The sequence below is a fragment of the Anomaloglossus baeobatrachus genome, chromosome 6 (genome assembly GCF_048569485.1).
Source record: "Anomaloglossus baeobatrachus isolate aAnoBae1 chromosome 6, aAnoBae1.hap1, whole genome shotgun sequence".
NCBI classification, from domain to species: Eukaryota; Metazoa; Chordata; class Amphibia; order Anura; family Aromobatidae; genus Anomaloglossus; species Anomaloglossus baeobatrachus.
Genome location: NC_134358.1, coordinates 494,201,265 through 494,218,962, shown reverse-complemented (window position 1 = coordinate 494,218,962; position 17,698 = coordinate 494,201,265).

The window sequence follows — 17,698 nt, the reverse complement described above, 5'->3', positions numbered from 1 at the left end:
CAAGATGTGGAATCTTGTCTCCTGCTGGCTAATTTACAAGGGGCTTGAAGCTGTCCTCGCCCTAGGATCCAGGCACCCCGACTGCACGGCCTCCGGACCGGATTACCACTGTTAGCACCGGCGGGCTACAACCCTGCCCTGGTCCACTTAAGGTCTCCCATGACAGGATCTCCGTCGCCTGTGGCCCTGCTCTGCCGTCTGCCACCTAGTCAGTTCAGGTAGTCCGGTAGCTACAACCCCTGACTACCACTTCACTCCTCTCAATTCCTCTGTCTACTCAGTTCTGTGTCTTAGCTCTCACTCACTTAATCCCTCCCCTGACACCTCAGGACCCCTAGGTGGGCGTCACCATCTGTCTGGCCCCGTCCACTGGTGTGTCCCTATTGTACTGGGGGGTGACTAGGCTTTGTGGCTGGTGTTGTACCTGTGTGTGGGATTGTGTTGGTAGGACAAAGAGAATGGAGTCCTGCACCTGGAAGATTTGTGCAGTCTCTGTGACAACCTGGTTTTGCCACGGCATCACATACCCATCCTAGAGTTCAGAGGAGAACAATTAGCACAGACTACAAATAGTTCAATACCGCAACATGGCTGCTTGGGACCATCCCTGGAACAAGGTATGAACCAGCATTACTACTGTCACCAGAGACAGCAAGATGACAGACAGGCATATGCCTCTTGCTCCCAGAACCCTAGCACTACAGACAAAAGACAATGTAGAGACCCTTAAGGAGGTAAAGTAGATCCAAAGTAGTATGCAGAGTTTCACTAGTATGCAAAAACAAAAAGGTTTAAAATGAGTACGAAACAAAAAAGTGGAGGGGAGGGGAGAGGGGGAGGGGGTAATGGATTACAGTGGGGTCATAGACATAAACTTGCCTTTTTGGATTCCCGGATGGAGATAGGGTTTGTAGTTTCCTAGATAATGGACTCTGAAAGGGCAACAAGTGTGTATGGCTGACTGAATGTTGCCTAAGGGAATAAAATCAGTGAATGGGGGAGGTTAAGATTCGGTAATACTGTTACAAGATAGGATAGTACAGTGATGCTAATAAATGACATATGGGGGCTGTCTGATCGGGGTGTCCAAATATGTAATGCCCAGATTGGATTAGATGTGGTGTTCAAAGGAGGATTAACAGGCCGTAAATGTACAAATATACAAAGATAGTCTGACTGGTTCCAGACTTAACAAAATGACTAAAGATCTGCCTGGTGCAGGAGAAGCAGGTATGGTCACTTGCCTTGCAATGGTAGTCAGCTGTGTAAGCGCTGGATAAACAGGAACAGATTTTCCTTAGAAGTGTGCTTAGAGACACCGTGGATCTGATGGGAGCAGTGGGCGCTCTAATGTGGGCGGTGAAACACGGTACACATGGAGGAGAGTCCGGCCGGAAAACTACTTCCTCCAGTGACCGCGTACAAGGGAGAGCTGGGTGATGTCACTCGCTGAGGACTACAGAAGCTAGTAAGGGGCAAAACAGTAGCACGATCTAACGTGTTTCAAAGGCATTCAGGCCTTCTTCATCAGGGATAGTTAGTGCTCCTGTAGATGGGCCTTAAATAGCTGTGTAAGAGCGCCTTAATTGCTGCTCATCAGTTTAACTAGTTCTCCTAATTACCTATAGGAGCCTGCTGTGTAAAAGGAGGAAGATAGAATGGTTTGTTCTCATTTTAAACCTTTTTGTTTTTGCCATACTAGTGAAACTCTGCACACTACTTTGGATCTACATTACCTCCTTAAAGTTCACTCAATTAACCCCCAAAACTGCAGGTATCCAAAATATTTTTAATATTTATATATTCATACATATTTTATCCAATTCCCTTCTCACTGTGTTTCCTTTATTAGCGCAGCATTCATATACATAATTCCGTTTTGTTTTTTACCCCGACAGGTTCACGCGGACTCTGTCCACTGCTTGCAGCTTTCAAAATTGGGAGACTAGCTATATTCTCAATAAACCCCATTTGTTTTAGAGTTGATACAGTCCCCTTTCATCTTATTCCATGAGCGCTAGTAATTTGTTTTAAATGTAGAGACCCTACTTAGACTTTCCATATTTCTAAAAATTATGATCAGGCAACAGGAAAAGTGGCAAGAATTGGCACAGACTTAAAATAGTCCAACAACGCAACATGGATGCGTAGAACCGGCCCTGGAACAAGACCTGAACCAGCATTTCTATCTTCACCAGTGACAGCAAGATGACAGAACCCTGGCACTACACCATCACCTACTCTGCCCAGTCTGGGACTGAGGTGGCAAAGTCATTGGACATCCACGACTTGTTCATCTTTATGACAGTTACGCGGTTTATACTTTCAGGGGACAGCTGGATGCGCTTATATGTCAATATACTGCCAAAAACGCAGAAGACATGTTCTGAGAGAATGGTGGCTCCCGGGTAGGCCAAAACTTACATTTTCGAAGACCAAAATGCAAAAGGGCTTAGGACTTTCTTCTGTTCGTGCATGCAATGGTCTAAAAAATGTGTGCCAAACCTCACAGAAAGGCTATGTGCACACGTTGCTTTTTTTTCAGCGCGGAAAAAAACGCACCCTCTGGCAGAGGGGAGAATTGTAAACAATGCTTTTTGTGAAAAACGCTTTTTCATGCGTTTTTCATGCGTTTTTCATGCGTTTTTTTTAGGTGCATTATTTAAGACTTGTCAGTGTTAATAAAGTTGGTTGAACACAGACTTTTGGAAAAAAAAACCTGTGATGTCATTTCCTTCTCCACATTCTGTTTGGATAAATGGGAGGGCTTGGAATGGAAGGAGCACCATTTGAATTTTGGAAAAGTTGAAATAAACTTCGCGCACCATGTCACATTAGCAGGGCCCCTTGGGTACCTATACGTCAGAAAACCCCCACAAGTGACCCCATTTTGGAATCTGCACCCCTCAAGGATTTTATTCAGGAGTATATTAAGCATTTTGAATCCACAGCTACTTCCCCCAAAATGTTGCTGTAGCAACAATATTCTCACTTTTAGGCCCGTTTCACACGTCAGTGAAAAACATTGACGTTTTTCACTGGCGTGTAAAACACGCACATGTCCCTCTGTGTGCCGTGAATCACGGCACACGTGGGTTGTCTAAGTGCAATCCGGGCTCCTTTCTCCGTGGCCCATGATTGCACTCATGATTGCACTCAGTAATCATCTCACCTGCGCCCGCTCCCGCTCTCCATGGTGCTGATCGCTCCCGCGGTGCAGCATCCGGCTGGTGCTGACCCCCGCAGCAGCTGCTTCTTGGGTCGGCTGGGTCGCGCATCATGAATATGCGCGACAATAATGAGCCGGCTCAGAAGCAGCAAGCTGCACAGGCTGCAGAGGACATCGCTGGACGCCGGGTGAGTTAAAATGATTTTTATTTTAAAAGCACATTTTTTTCTGGCACGTGTTTCACGGACCACACCACTGCGTGGTCCGTGGAACATCAGTGATGCCAGAAAAAAATGGACATGTCTCCGTGCGGCAATCACGCACACACGGGTACGCCGCACGGAGACACGTGCAGTGTAAAATCACTGACGTGTGAGCAGACCCATTCATTATAATGGGTCTGCGTATGTCAGTGATTCTGGTATGTTTAAAAAAAAGCCCAAACGTCCCAGAATCACTGACGTGTGAAACAGGCCTAAGGCTATGTGGCCATGATCCAGCGACACGGCGTCTAGTACACAGTGTCAGCCTTCCTGCAGCTGCCCATGCCCACGATTTGGGTTCAGGCTGCTGTGGAGCTCTATGCTACCTGCAGAGAACACTCCCGTCTCCGCAGCATAAATTGACATGCTGAGGCTCGGGAAGCCACGCCACCGGTCAGTTTATGCTGCGGAGAAAAGAAGCACAGTGGGCATGGGATCTCCAAAAATCCTTCCATTGTGCTTCTACTGCACAACGCAGCGTTATGGACGCAGGGAAAACACTCAGCGCCCATAACGCTGCAAACCCTGATTGTGGGCACACAGCCTAAAAAGCGTCAATGGATGAAGGGATGTCAAATATATATAACGTCCCACCCCCGCCTGCATATTCTAAGCTGGCACCTTTAGTACCTTTCATGTGACACTAAAGGGTGCCTAGCTTAGTATTTATCCAAAAAAAAAAAAACAAACAATGAAAAAAATGGCGTGGGGTCCCCCCTATTTTTGATAGCCAGTCAGGGTAAAGCAGACAGCTGTAGCCTGCAAACCACAGCTGGCAGCTTCATCTTGGCTGGTGATCAATTTGGAGGACTCCCCAGGCTTTTTTTTTTTTATTTATAAATAAAGAGTTAAAAAAAAAATAACGTGGGGTCCCCCCAAATTAGATCACCAGCCAAGGTGAAGCTGACAGCTGGGGTCTGGTATTCTCAGGGTGGGAAGAGCCATGGTTATTGGACTCTTCCCAGCCTAAAAATAGCAGGCCGCAGCCGCCCCAGAAGTGGCGCATCCATTAGATGCGCCAATCCTGGCGCTTCGCCCCAACTCATCCCGCGCCCTGGTGCGTTGGCAAACGGGGTAATAAATGGGGTTGATACCAGATGTGTAATGTCACCTGGCATCAAGCCCAGCAATTAGTGATGTCACGGCGTCTATCAGATACCAGACATAACTAATTGACAGTAAACAAAAGCAAAAAAAATGACAAAAAATTTTTTATTAGAAAAAACACTCCCCAAATCATTCCCTTGTTCTCCAATTTAATCAAAAAATTTGAAAAAAATGGGTCCGCAGAAATCCATTTGGACGTCCCACGTCGCCTCTGGACCTTCTAGAATATGGGGGCACGTTCAGGGAACGTATCCCCCATTTTTTAGGAGGGCAGACCCTCCATTTGAGGAGAGTGGGTGCAAAAATCTGCACCCACTCTCCCCGGGTCACATTTGCAGAGTGCCGAGCAGCCAGCACAGCTCACACTGAACACAGTGCTGGCTGTCAGCTGCTCTGCTCATGTGACCGCACTTTCCGGCGTCTGCTGTGAAGGAGGAGGGGGCTGCGGGGGATCAGCGCTGCGACCGGACAGGTAAGGGGGAATACCGGGGGGAATAGGGGGTGACCTGGCAGGGCCTGGGGGGCATTTTTCTGTCGCATGTCTCAAGGCACATGCGACAGAAATCATAGGAGCAGGGCGGCCGGTGCGCTACTGTGCGCGCGGCCATGTTGGATTTTCGGGAGGGGGGTCGGGGGTCGGGGCGGGCACTTTGGCGACACCGGGGGCTTTCCAGGACTTTGCCAGGAAGTGAGGTCAACAGGAAACCTCTTGACCTCACTTCCAGGTAAATGCCTGCGTTCTGGCATGCCGACAAAGCCCGCGGACCGCAACAAAAAAGCAGCTCACTGCGGTGTAGCTGCGTTCTGACCCACATCATTGATTCAATGGGGGAGAGAACGCAGCTACACCGCACAAAAGAAGTGACATGCTGCTTTTCTTTCCGCACCGAATTTTGGCATCCAAAACGCTGCGTTTAGAAACGCAGCGTGTGCACTGATTTTTCGGCTTTCTCATACACTTTGCTGGGAAAGCTGAACGCATGCAATTTGCCACTGAAACGCTGCGGTTCTAAACGCAGCGTTTCCACGGTAAAAAACGCAACGTGTGCACACAGTCAAATTGCTTCTGCCACTTGAACTGCTGCTGCTAATGTTTCTGCTCTGACGAGGCAATGTTCCTGTGTTTGGAGTTCTAGAAATGCGATGCACTCTGTGTGCCTCACTGCTACCTTGTGCAAAACTACTGTTAAGATGGTTTACAAGTTTTTTTGGATACTCCAGCATACGCACGTCCCTTTCCAGGGGGAAGCATCTTGCTAATTTTACTTTTGTACTGTGGCTCTAACAGACTGTCAACCCAGTAGTCAGCACTATTTCTAATACTAACAATAAGCACATCATGTTGCAGATTGTGCATCAAGAAGGTGCTCATGTGTCGGATGCTTCCATGAGGTCCAAGTCCATGTTGTGTTGGTGGTGGAGTAACGCTCAAGCTTACCTCCTTCGTCCCATCCCACCAACCATGGACAAAAGAGATGGGATCAATATCTTGATCATCTCTTGAGTTTTATATGCACATCACCTCTACCTCTTCTTCCTCCATTTGTTCCTCTGCTACTGCACCTTCACTACCAGTTTGTCTGTTACCATGAGCTCACCTCAACCAATAGACTCCACCCTCCTGTGACACCCGCCTGTGCAATGACTATCTAGACCTTCCAAGAAATGGTATCCCTTCCTCATCCCCCTCTGCTTCCTCCTCTTCCTCTGGGACCCTCATATCTTCCTGAGTGCAGACTATTCAAAGTGTACTCCAACATGTAGATGAGCAGAATAGTGATGCTGATGATGGCATTGTCAGTGCTAACCATCTTTGTAGCTATTTGAAAACTATGCAGAGGGTGCAGAGGTCCTTTATGTGCCCACTCTGCAATCATGACTTGCCTCACATCCGCACTACATAGTCCCAGGCTATGCCTCATGGTATAGTGCACCAGGGCTTGCTGCTGCTGCCACAGTCGCTGCAATATATGCATAGTGGAATTCCACCATGTTAGCACATCGCATCTCAACTGGTCAACTGGTAGGCCAAAACTACTTTGCTGCATTGCAAGTCAATTAGCCGCGGGGTGCGAACCGCAGAAGTGAGCACAAAGCGACCATGCCTTCTGCAGTAATGCATCCAGGCCGGGATAGTGGGTTAGAAATTTCAGTACAACCAGGTTGAGGATGTGAGACGTGTGATGTGGCCTAGGTGTAGGGCCGCAAACAGGTTTGCACTGTTATCGCACACGGCCTTTCTGGCTCCAGGTTCGGTGGAGACAGCCATTTATCAAACTCTACCCAGATAGCGCTCCACAACTCTCCTGCTGTGTGACTTGCTTCTCCAGTGCATATTAATTTCAGCACTGCCTGATTCCATTAAGCCCTGGCTGAGCTGCATGGAAGTGGGGGAATTCTCTCTGAACTCTTGAAATGCATGTTACATTAAGAGAGACGTTGAGGGTGCAGGTGGAGGCCCTTTAGGAGGTGGAGCTAGCAGAAACAGTGAAGAAAGTGGTAGATCCAGAGGTTTGTCCTGCAAGCCTTGGGGATTTCAAGACTTAGGAAGTAACCCCTTCCCTGCCTTCTCCCTCAGCCACCAGAGTAACCAGGGCATGTTCAGCAAGATTTAATGCCCCTTGTCATGCTTGCTTTTCCAGGCGTCAGTGTGAAATGCACCATGGGAGACACAGAATATTTCAAGGAAAAGGTAATGTTGTCTGCTATATAATGGTGTAGCGCAAGCACAGCTTTATTAGAGAAGTAATGGCGACTGAGCAACTGGTATTGGGGGACGGAAGTGGCCATCAGGTTTTGGAAACCCTCTGTATCCACCACGCAGAAATGCAGAATTTTTGTAGGCAACAGTTTAGATATAGTGAAGTTCAAACTCTCCGCATTAGCATGTGTGGAAAGAAATTATCTTTTATGTGACCAAGCTGCGAGAAAAAGGGCTGGATGCAGTGCTGAGAGAGAGTGTAGTAAGGTGTACATGACTAACCAGTGGACTGTGAGTGAGGTGTAGGCCTGATGTAATGCTGGATTGAAAAACATGTGGTGTGGTCGGTGTCTCACATGGGTCAAAAACACCAGGTATGATCACTTCTGTCATAACTGACGGGCTCTCAGTTATCATGACTGTAGGGGGTAACCAAGCGGAGGTTCTGCGGTCGGAGACCTGTGGGACAATAGTTTCAACAATGATGCAGGAGAAAGAAGAAGCAGCTCACATGGTTGATTTGGCGGCGGGTGGTTGGGTATGCCTGGTAGTCTGCATTTTAGCACAGTATGATTCCCACAGAAATGCCTGTTCGTTGCACATGTGCTGGTTCATGCATGTAGTAGTCAAATTATTTGAATCTTTGCCTCTACTGAGCCATTGTTTGAAGCGTTGGTAGATAACAAAAGTTGGGTCTTCCTTTGCAGTCTCAAAGGACTGCTAGGCAATCCTTCCTGTGAACTGCAGACCCACATCCGCTGCTGGCCACAGCCAGAGTTGTGACTGAGGTTGCAGTGTTTCTCATGGTTGCATCAATACATGTTTGTGTGGGAATCGCCAATGTAACATCCTCATCTTCCTCCTCCTCTTCCTCCTCATCTGCTGAGCAACTCAACTGTGTGATTCTGGGTTCACATCAAGTGGGATCTACAACTTCATCTATGTTGTCCCACTCCTCCTCTTCCTGACCTGACATCACAGGACAGTACGCGTGAAAAGTGCTAAGACCTATTTAGCTAGTTCACTAGCAAATTTTCAGTAGGCATTACTAACTAACAATACTTTAAAATGTTGTTGACTGTGTAATTCTGAGCAGGCAATGAAAGTGCCAAGGCCTATTTAGCTAGTTCACAAAAAATTTACAGCATGCACTACTAACAATATCTATAAATGTGGGTTAATGCATAATTTGTAGCTGGCACTATTAACCATACCTAGAAATGTGATTGTGTAATTTTGAGCAAACAATGAAAAGTGCCAAGACCTTTTCAGCTAGTTCACTAGCAAATTTACAGCAGGAACTACTAATTAACAATACCTAGAAATGTGGTTGACTGCATAATTTTGAGCATGCACTGAAAAGTGCCAAGACCTTTTTAGCTATTTCACTAGCAAATTTACAGCAGGCACTACAAACAATACCTAAAAATGTGGTTGACTGCATAATTTCGAGTAGGCAATGAAAAATGCCAAGACCTTTTCAGTTAGTTCACTAGCAATTTTACAGCAGGCACTACTAACTAACAATACCTAGAAATGTGATTGACTGCATAATTTTGAGCAGGCAATGAAAAGTTCCAAGACCTTTTTTGCTAGTTCTCTAGCAAATTTACAGCAGGCACTAATATCTAACATACCTCAAAATGTGGGTCAATGCGTAATTTGTAGCAGGCACTCAAAAGTGCAATACCTATTTAGATAGTTCACTAACAAATGTACAGCAAGCACTTCTAACTAACAATACTTAGAAATTTGGTTGACTGCGTAATTTTGAACAGGCAATGAAAAGTGACAAGACCATTTTAGCTAGTTCACTAGCCAATTTACAGCAGGCACTACTAACAATACTTAGAAATGTGTTTCCCTGGCTAATTTGGAGTAGGCAGTAATGCGTAGCAATACCTATTTAGATCCATCACTGGCAACTCTAGCAGACACTCACAAGTAGCAATCCCTATTTCTAACATGAAATGCCTATTTGTTGCACACACTTTTCCCTACACTGCATGTCCCTATTCTACACTATCACTCTCCTATCTATCTCAACTACATATTATTAAACCTCGAGCTAAGCTAACTGTCTAGCAACAGTGATGGCAGTAGAGATGAGCGAACCGGTCCCGGTTCGGCTCGAGGCGGTTCGCCGAACGGGGGGTCTGGCTCGAGTTCGGCTCGTCGAACGTTCGACGAACCGAACTCGAGCCCATAGGAAACAATGGCAGGCAATCACAAACACAGTAAAACACCTAGAAAACACCCTCAAAGGTGTCCAAAAGGTGACAAACAACTCACAACACAACACAAACACATGGGAAAGTGACAAGGACATGTACTCATGCGAAAACAAAACAGCTGGACAAGGAAAAAGAGGAGGACACACAGATATAGGCATGGCACGCCCTTCTAAAGTCATGTAAAACACCGCAAGGTGACTCCAAGCGGAGTCTCCCTTTTTTCCAAAAATTGGGCCCCACACACCCACCCCTTCAGTGGCAGCAGTTGTGCCCCAGTTGTACACTTCACAGCTAGATTTGCATCAAGCACATTCAAAAATACGCCATTCTTATCCGTCCCCAGGATGACACCGGGGTAGGTAGCAAAGTCTTTCCTGATCCCAGCTCTGTTCATCTTGGCTTCTTTTAAAAACACAGCAAGCAAGGGTTACTCCAAGCGGAGTCTCCCTTTTTTCCAAAAATTGGGCCCCACACACACCCACCCCTTCAGTGGCAGCACTTGGGCCCCAGTTGTACACTTCACAGCTAGATTTGCATCAAGCACATTCAAAAATACGCTATTCTTAACCGTCCCCAGGATGACACCGGGGTAGGTAGCAAAGTCTTTCCTGATCCCAGCTCTGTTCATCTTGGCTTCTTTTAAAAACACAGCAAGCAAGGGTTACTCCAAGCGGAGTCTCCCTTTTTTCCAAAAATTGGGCCACACAGACACCCACCCCATCAGTGGCAGCACTTGGGCCCTAGTTGCAAACAGGATGTTTTGATTTGCATCAAGCACATTCAAAATTACGCTATTCTTAGCCGTCCCCAGGATGACACCGGGGTAGGTAGCAAAGTCTTTGCTGACCCATGACTTGTTCATCTTGGCTTCTTTTAAAAACAATGTAAGCAAGGGTTACTCCAAGCGGAGTCTCCCTTTTTTCCAAAAATTGGGCCACACAGACACCCACCCCATCAGTGGCAGCACTTGGGCCCTAGTTGCAAACAGGATGTTTTGATTTGCATCAAGCACATTCAAAAATACGCTATTCTTAGCCGTCCACAGGATGACACCGGGGTAGGTAGCAAAGTCTTTCCTGATCCCAGCTCTGTTCATCTTGGCTTCTTTTAAAAACACAGCAAGCAAGGGTTACTCCAAGCGGAGTCTCCCTTTTTTCCAAAAATTGGGCCACACAGACACCCACCCCATCAGTGGCAGCACTTGGGCCCTAGTTGCAAACAGGATGTTTTGATTTGCATCAAGCACATTCAAAAATACGCTATTCTTAGCCGTCCCCAGGATGACACTGGGGTAGGTAGCAAAGTCTTTGCTGACCCATGACTTGTTCATCTTGGCTTCTTTTAAAAACAATGTAAGCAAGGGTTACTCCAAGCGGAGTCTCCCCTTTTTTCCAAAAATTGGGCCCCACACACACCCACCCATTCAGTGGCAGCAGTTGTGCCCCAGTTGTACACTTCACAGCTAGATTTGCATCAAGCACATTCAAAAATACGCCATTCTTATCCGTCCCCAGGATGACACCGGGGTAGGTAGCAAAGTCTTTCCTGATCCCAGCTCTGTTCATCTTGGCTTCTTTTAAAAACACAGCAAGCAAGGGTTACTCCAAGCGGAGTCTCCCTTTTTTCCAAAAATTGGGCCCCACACACACCCACCCCTTCAGTGGCAGCAGTTGTGCCCCAGTTGTACACTTCACAGCTAGATTTGCATCAAGCACATTCAAAAATACGCTATTCTTAACCGTCCCCAGGATGACACCGGGGTAGGTAGCAAAGTCTTTCCTGATCCCAGCTCTGTTCATCTTGGCTTCTTTTAAAAACACAGCAAGCAAGGGTTACTCCAAGCGGAGTCTCCCTTTTTTCCAAAAATTGGGCCACACAGACACCCACCCCATCAGTGGCAGCACTTGGGCCCTAGTTGCAAACAGGATGTTTTGATTTGCATCAAGCACATTCAAAAATACGCTATTCTTAGCCGTCCCCAGGATGACACTGGGGTAGGTAGCAAAGTCTTTGCTGACCCATGACTTGTTCATCTTGGCTTCTTTTAAAAACAATGTAAGCAAGGGTTACTCCAAGCGGAGTCTCCCCTTTTTTCCAAAAATTGGGCCCCACACACACCCACCCATTCAGTGGCAGCAGTTGTGCCCCAGTTGTACACTTCACAGCTAGATTTGCATCAAGCACATTCAAAAATACGCCATTCTTATCCGTCCCCAGGATGACACCGGGGTAGGTAGCAAAGTCTTTCCTGATCCCAGCTCTGTTCATCTTGGCTTCTTTTAAAAACACAGCAAGCAAGGGTTACTCCAAGCGGAGTCTCCCTTTTTTCCAAAAATTGGGCCACACAGACACCCACCCCATCAGTGGCAGCACTTGGGCCCTAGTTGCAAACAGGATGTTTTGATTTGCATCAAGCACATTCAAAAATACGCTATTCTTAGCCGTCCCCAGGATGACACCGGGGTAGGTAGCAAAGTCTTTCCTGATCCCAGCTCTGTTCATCTTGGCTTCTTTTAAAAACACAGCAAGCAAGGGTTACTCCAAGCGGAGTCTCCCTTTTTTCCAAAAATTGGGCCACACAGACACCCACCCCATCAGTGGCAGCACTTGGGCCCTAGTTGCAAACAGGATGTTTTGATTTGCATCAAGCACATTCAAAAATACGCTATTCTTAGCCGTCCCCAGGATGACACCGGGGTAGGTAGCAAAGTCTTTCCTGATCCCAGCTCTGTTCATCTTGGCTTCTTTTAAAAACACAGCAAGCAAGGGTTACTCCAAGCGGAGTCTCCCTTTTTTCCAAAAATTGGGCCACACAGACACCCACCCCATCAGTGGCAGCACTTGGGCCCTAGTTGCAAACAGGATGTTTTGATTTGCATCAAGCACATTCAAAAATACGCTATTCTTAGCCGTCCCCAGGATGACACCGGGGTAGGTAGCAAAGTCTTTCCTGATCCCAGCTCTGTTCATCTTGGCTTCTTTTAAAAACACAGCAAGCAAGGGTTACTCCAAGCGGAGTCTCCCTTTTTTCCAAAAATTGGGCCACACAGACACCCACCCCATCAGTGGCAGCACTTGGGCCCTAGTTGCAAACAGGATGTTTTGATTTGCATCAAGCACATTCAAAAATACGCTATTCTTAGCCGTCCCCAGGATGACACCGGGGTAGGTAGCAAAGTCTTTCCTGATCCCAGCTCTGTTCATCTTGGCTTCTTTTAAAAACACAGCAAGCAAGGGTTACTCCAAGCGGAGTCTCCCTTTTTTCAAAAAATTGGGCCACACAGACACCCACCCCATCAGTGGCAGCACTTGGGCCCTAGTTGCAAACAGGATGTTTTGATTTGCATCAAGCACATTCAAAAATACGCTATTCTTAGCCGTCCACAGGATGACACCGGGGTAGGTAGCAAAGTCTTTCCTGATCCCAGCTCTGTTCATCTTGGCTTCTTTTAAAAACACAGCAAGCAAGGGTTACTCCAAGCGGAGTCTCCCTTTTTTCCAAAAATTGGGCCACACAGACACCCACCCCATCAGTGGCAGCACTTGGGCCCTAGTTGCAAACAGGATGTTTTGATTTGCATCAAGCACATTCCAAATCCACAAGCATTTACTCTCCCCAGGATGACACAGGGGTAGTAAATTCCTTCTGGATCCATGACTTGTTCATTTTGATGAACGTCAGTCTGTCCACATTGTCACTGGACAGACGCGTGCGCTTATCTGTCAGCACACACCCAGCAGCACTGAATACACGTTCAGAGACAACGCTGGCAGCTGGACACGACAAAATCTCCAAGGCGTAAGTTGCGAGCTCTGGCCATTTTTGTAGGTTTGAAGCCCAAAAGGAGCAAGGCTCCAGTTGCACAGTCATGGCATCGATGTTCATTTGGAGATACTCCTGTATCATCCTCTCCAGCCGTTGACTATGTGTCAGACTTGTTGTCTCTGGTGGCCTTGCAAAAGAGGGTCTAAAAAAATTATGAAAAGATTCCATAAAATTGCTGTTACCGGCACCAGAAAAGGTCCTACTGGTACGGGTAGACTGTTGAAGATGACGAGACCGTCCCATGTTTGTCAAGTTACAACTGGGAGATTCACTCCCTGCACCTGCACGGTTGTTTGGTGGAAAAGCCGAGCTAAGATCTAGTAACAGCTTCTGCTGATACTCCTGCATACGTGCGTCCCTTTCTATGGCTGGAATTATGTCACAAAATTTGGACTTGTACCGGGGATCTAATAGTGTGGCAATCCAGTAGTCATCATCACTTCTAATTTTGACAATACGACTGTCATGTTGGAGGTAGTGCAACAAAAAGGCACTCATGTGTCTTGCGCAGCCATGCGGACCAAGTCCATGCTGTGTTTGTGGCATAGAGGTGCTACCCGTTCTTTCTTCCTCTGACATCTGACCCCAACCTCTTTCAACTGAAATTTGACCAAGGTCTCCCTCATCCGCTGAGTCTTCCATGTCCATGGACAGTTCGTCCTCCATTTCTTCATGTTCTCCTGCACCTTGCTCAACATTTCGCCTGCTACTATGCGCCCTTGTCGATCCCTGTCCCCCATGGTCCCATGCCTGCTGCGTTGGTGATGATGAACGTCTGGACCTTCGTGATGTTGTTGTCCCTTGCGCATATGAATCCTCCTGTAGTTCCTCCCCTTCATGTTGTCCCACCCCCTGACTCCGAATAGTGTTTAGCGTGTGCTCCAGCATGTAAATGACTGCAATCGTCATGCTGATAATGGCATTGTCAGAGCTAAACATATTCGTCGCCATGTCGAAACTGTGCAGAAGGGTGCATAGGTCCTTGATCTGAGACCACTCCATCAGGGTGATCTGCCCCACCTCTGCATCTCGTTGGCCCAGGCTATACGTCATGACGTATTGCACCAGGGCTCTGCGGTGCTGCCACAGTCGCTGTAACATGTGGAGAGTTGAATTCCAGCGTGTCGCCACATCGCATTTCAGGCGATGAACCGGCAGGCCGAAAGACTTCTGGAGCGATGCAAGTCGCTCTGCTGCGGCGCTTGAACGGCGGAAGTGAGCTGACAGTTTTCGTGCCCTGTTCAGAAGGCCATCTAGGCCGGGATAGTGTGTTAAAAATTGCTGCACGACAAGGTTCAACACGTGAGCCATACAAGGTACGTGTGTCACCTTGCCCAGGCGAAGTGCCGCACCCAGGTTTGCAGCATTGTCGCACACGGCCTTACCAGGCTGCAGTTTGAGTGGAGACAACCATTTATTAAACTCGGACCGCAAAGCTGACCACAACTCCTCAGCTGTGTGACTCTTATTACCAAGACATGTCAAGCTAAAGACCGCCTGATGCCGTTGCGCTCTGCTGCCAGCATAGTAATGAGGGGTGCGTGATTCCTTCTGCGCAGTGAGAACGCTGGTGGCCTGACCAGGCAGGCTTGGGGCGGAGGTGGAGGACCCAGATGAGGTGGAGGATGCAGAAGCAGTGGCGGAACTTGGACAGACAGAGGATTGACACACAAGTCGTGGGGACGGCAAGACTTGTGCAGCAGACCCTTCACCATCTATCACCATAGTTACCCAGTGCCCAGTCAGCGACATGTAACGTCCCTGTCCATGCTTACTGGTCCAAGTATCGGTGGTGAAATGCACCCGTTCACACACAGAGTTTCTCAAGGAAGCGGTGATGTTGTGTGCGACATGCTGGTGTAGCGCGGGCACACCTTTCTTAGAGAAGTAGTGGCGACTAGGCATCTGGTACTGGGGCACAGCGACAGACATAAGGTCTCTAAAATCCTGTGTGTCCACTAGGCGGAAAGGCAGCATTTCGGTAGCCAACAGCTTACAGAGGGATAGAGTCAACCTCTTAGCTTTGTCATGGGTCGGAGGAAGTGGCCTTTTATTTGACCACATCTGAGGGACAGAGATCTGGCTGCTGTGTGTAGACGGTGTTGAGTAGGGTGTCCCTTGAAAAATGCAGGTTTGTGAGGAAAGTGCAGGCGGAGACATGATGTTGCCTTCATCCAACGTTGGTGCTATCGATGTCTGAGAGAGCTGTACACACTCACTTGTTTCCCCTTCCAAACCAACTGACGACCTTACAAGCAAACTGCCTGTTGCGGTTACAGTGGTGGAAGTTTTGCGTGGAAAAACAGGTGTGGCAGCTGTCCCCACAGTCCTAGAAGATGAAGAGCGCGCGGATGCAGTGGAAGGGGCGGGCGGTGGATGGTTCGCTCCACTAGGCCGCATTGCAGCACGGTGAGCTTCCCACCGGGACTTATGATATTTAGTCATGTGACGATTCATGGAAGAAGTTGTCAAACTGCTGAGGTTTTGACCTCTACTAACAGAATCATGACAAATGTTACATATCACATGAGTTGGGCGATCTTTTTCGATGTGAAAAAAGGACCAGGCTAGGCAAGGCTTAGAGGCCATGCGACCTGTTGATCCACCCCGAATAATGCTCATAGGCAGAGTGGTGGCTGAGGATGCAGTTGTAGACGTGCTACCAGTGCTCCGACTCTGTCCAGGAAGGCGCAAGGTAACTTCGTCGTCGGTTGCATCCTCCTCCACCGCCTCTGTTGACCTCCTCGAGTGCCTGACTGGGGGTTGACAGTAGGTGGGATCTAGAACGTCATCATCAATTGTTGTGTTTGCACTCCCCTCCCCCTCAGACCGAGCCTCTTCTTGCCCTGACGGAATATTTAAGTTGTCATCCCAATCGGGTATCTGCGTCTCATCTTCATCAGTATGTTCCTCATTGTCTATAACCACAGGTGTTACAGTTTGTGACAAAGGGTCAACATTATGCTCAGAAACTTGGTCCTCACGGCCTGAATCTGAGTCACAAAGGTTCTGGGCATCACTGCAGACCATTTCCTGTTCTGTACTCACTGTAGCTTGGGAGCAGACCTCTGATTCCCAGGCTATAGTGTGACTGAACAGCTCTGCAGACTCAGCCATCTCAGTTCCACCATACTGTGCAGGGCTGATGGAGACTTCAGAGCTGGGAGAAAGCAAGTTTGATTGGGATGACAACTCAGAGGACTGGTGTTTTTTGGATGCGGTACTTGAAGTGGCAGAGAGGGCACTTGTTGGACCACTTGAGATCCATTCAAGCATTTTCCTTTTTTGCCCATCATCTACCTTTGTTCCTGTTGTTCGTGTCCGTAACAAAGGGAGCACATCGGATTGTCCACGGTAAGTAGTAGACATCTTACTTTTGCTGGTAGATGGTCTATCTTCAGCAGATGATAATGGAGCTTTGCCACCTTCCCCACGGACAAAACCTTTTTTGCCTTTTCCACCACGCCTCTTCCCCTTTCCACCAGCATCTGTCATTTTGCCACTCATGTTGATTGCGACAAGATTGTGGACTGAAAATGTGGTAGTAAAAATTGAGAGGTGGTGAAGATTGCAGTGGTGGTCTAGCTTTATTAACAGCAGAATAATAAAGAATAAATATCCCTGACAATGCAACTTAGTTATAATTAGTTGGAGTGTGCAACGCAGGCAGACGTGCTGCAAATGTCTTTGCACTAGTGGGACTATAGCAAAGTCCAATAGCCACGTATAGGATGCCACTAGGTACACTGAGTGTTTGCTAGTATAATGGCTTGGTTAGAATGAGTTGTAGTGTGCAACGCAGGCAGACGCGCTCTGCAAATGTCTTTGCACTAGTGGGACTATAGCAAAGTCCAATAGCCACGTATAGGATGCCACTAGGTACACTGAGTGTTTGCTAGTATAATGGCTTGGTTAGAATGAGTTGTAGTGTGCAACGCAGGCAGACGCGCTCTGCAAATGTCTTTGCACTAGTGGGACTATAGCAAAGTCCAATAGCCACGTATAGGATGCCACTAGGTACACTGAGTGTTTGCTAGTATAATGGCTTGGTTAGAATGAGTTGTAGTGTGCAACGCAGGCAGACGCGCTCTGCAAATGTCTTTGCACTAGTGGGACTATAGCAAAGTCCAATAGCCACGTATAGGATGCCACTAGGTACACTGAGTGTTTGCTAGTATAATGGCTTGGTTAGAATGAGTTGTAGTGTGCAACGCAGGCAGACGCGCTCTGCAAATGTCTTTGCACTAGTGGGACTATAGCAAAGTCCAATAGCCACGTATAGGATGCCACTAGGTACACTGAGTGTTTGCTAGTATAATGGCTTGGTTAGAATGAGTTGTAGTGTGCAACGCAGGCAGACGCGCTCTGCAAATGTCTTTGCACTAGTGGGACTATAGC